At 48.4% G+C, this 2,438-nt stretch overlaps 1 long non-coding RNA gene across 1 annotated transcript; it reads right to left on the bottom strand.

Annotated features, from left to right (window-relative positions):
• Positions 1-935: 935 nt before the first annotated feature.
• LOC308042894 lies at positions 936-2,438 on the bottom strand. Its single transcript, XR_013922430.1, has 4 exons — positions 2,364-2,438; positions 2,098-2,182; positions 1,755-1,885; positions 936-954 (listed from the first exon to the last, which is right to left on the bottom strand). It is a non-coding gene; the product is annotated as an uncharacterized lncRNA (long non-coding RNA).

Here is a 2,438-nt window from a genome sequence, read left to right as displayed (position 1 = left end):
AATCCCTCCTGTCAATTGTACCACCACCTACTTCACAATCACAGTAACAGACAATTGGTGAACCGTAAGTATTGGACTATAAAATCACCCAAGACACAAGTAACAACAACAACAGGTCACTGAAGACACAATCATACAATTGCTAAGGCAACACCAGCAAAATCACTAAAGGCAGCTTTACCAAATTACTGTTCCCTCGTTTTTCTCTTTTATTTATTGTTTTCTCATTTTCCTCTTTAATTTTTCATTTCTTTTTAAGTTTCCCAGTTCACCAAAACGCGCAGACGCGAATGCGCAGACCCCACGCGCCGGTGTCGCCCACGTCTCGCGCAAGCAGCGTCACAACCCAGCCAGACAACGAAAGTGCCTGATCTCACTGATGAGGCTTTACCCGCGTCCCGAGCTGGTCCGAGGAGCTGTGGTCCCTTCCGGGAATTCCCCGGTGGCGGCACAAGGTCCCAGAGATCCTGGGATCCACGGGAGGTCAGGCAGATTATCCATCCTCGTGGCCAGAAATGATACCGAAAAGTCGGCAAACAGACTCTAACACTGTTTTGAAAGTGTTAAAAAGCAGGCACTTCTATTACAGCGCGCTGGGGGATCGCTCCTCTAATCGAGCGTGCGTTCCGCTTTCCTCTGGTTTTACAGCCCGTGGAACTCCTCAAACAGCAAAACATGCCAATCAATGTTACAGACGTCTCGTGCTCTTTCACCAGCGCGTGCAGCAGCAACGAGAAATCTGGAATGAGCGTCTACAGAAACACGTACGTATTTACCCAATTCAGAACAATGCGTTACATCCGCTGGCCGTACTTCATTGGCAGTAACCCCTCCTGGATTAACACCCTCTGTGGATGGCGTGGGTGCCAACTGTTGGCAATCAGGGCAGGACATAAGAACGCTCCTGGCCTGATCCACTGTCATTTGAAATTGTCGTTTTAACGCCTTTGCACTCTGGTGAAAGAATTTATGTGATCATTTACCTTGCTCCAAGGCTTTAGGCACAGTGAGCGGCACAGCTCGTGCATCGGCCCTCCTACTGCCTTCCGCAAGCGGTCCTGGAAGGGCCGTGCGAGAGCGAGTGTGCATTGCATAATAATGATGATGTCTATGAATCATTAGAAATCATAGCATTCTCAATTCAGCCATCGAAAAAGGATTATCTTCTTCCTTAAGAAAAGAAGCTTCCAGGCGGTTAAGTATGCCAGCTGCATAATATGAGGCAGTGACAACATTCAAAGGCTCGTTACAGAACACCTCAAAGCGATCCTAACAGCTGGCAGCTCAAGAACTTGTTTGACTCTTGGTCTCTTTTTCTACCTTGTGTTTGCAGCACTGGGTATCTGAGTTTAGCCACGTCATTACAACTTTACATGAGCGACCAGAGGCATCAGTAAATACAGTCTTGTTGCTTACTGGTCATTGCTGACAGCAGCATTTGCTACACAACGGTAAATTACCAATTTCAGCCCACAGTTTATGTTGAGGGTAATAAACTGGTACGTTCCCTGCATATGTTGCCAACGCAATCTGGAAATTCACATCCTCAGTTAATTACCATTGCGAATTCTCCTTTGTTGTAGGAATAAATATACCTTCAGGTCTATCCCATACATAGCATATAAACATCCTCTGCCTTTACTTATCGGTTTTGCATACATTTCTTTTACTATCCAAACTGTTTTCATTGGGGTGTGAGCTAGAAAAACCCATACGGCCACAATCACCTTCCTCCCTCCTTGAGCTCTCCTGACCTGCGGTTCCACCACCGGTGTCTTCCTCCCTGATCCCTCCTGCCTGGCAGGTGCGCTCCAACCCTCTTTATCCATCACTGTTCCTCATGGGTTCGCCTCCTTCCTTGCTTTTCCTTTGCACGCTGCTCCACCTGAAGAGAAACACACGAAGGACTGAGCTACACCAGCAGGGACAGATTACGATAGACAAAAGATGTGTTATTGGCAGTAACTTTGGTGGGAACACAAAATACTTCGCTTATGTAATGTCTAACTTAGCTAATCAGCAAATGCTTGAGCAAGCATCATAGCGAGTATAAATGCAAACCTGAGTTTGTAATTACTGCCTCTCACGGCACCTTACCGTGAGTCACGCCAGACTCGCTACACTCTTCCTCACAGGCTCACCACCTTCCTCTGATTCCTTTTTCCTTTGCACGCTGCTCCACCTGAAGAGAAACACACGGAGGACTGAGCTACACCAGCCCAAGGGCACTACAGTCAGACAGGGGACAAGTCTGGGGGCTGACACCTCCCCACACCCCACAGCGCGCCCACCTTGCCTTGGCCCCGGCCCCTGCACATGCCTTAGAGATGTCACAGCTCAGTACAAATGCCCACGGTCCTCACCTGCTCTTTGGTACTTGCTGGACCCCACTGTCCCGGGTTAGAGATGTCACAGCTCAGTACAAATGCCCACGGTCC

The sequence above is a fragment of the Nesoenas mayeri genome, assembly GCF_963082525.1.
Source record: "Nesoenas mayeri genome assembly, chromosome: 8".
Taxonomy (NCBI): Eukaryota; Metazoa; Chordata; class Aves; order Columbiformes; family Columbidae; genus Nesoenas; species Nesoenas mayeri.
Note: the sequence above shows the minus strand (reverse complement) of the source record. Positions and strands in the feature narration are given on the sequence as shown.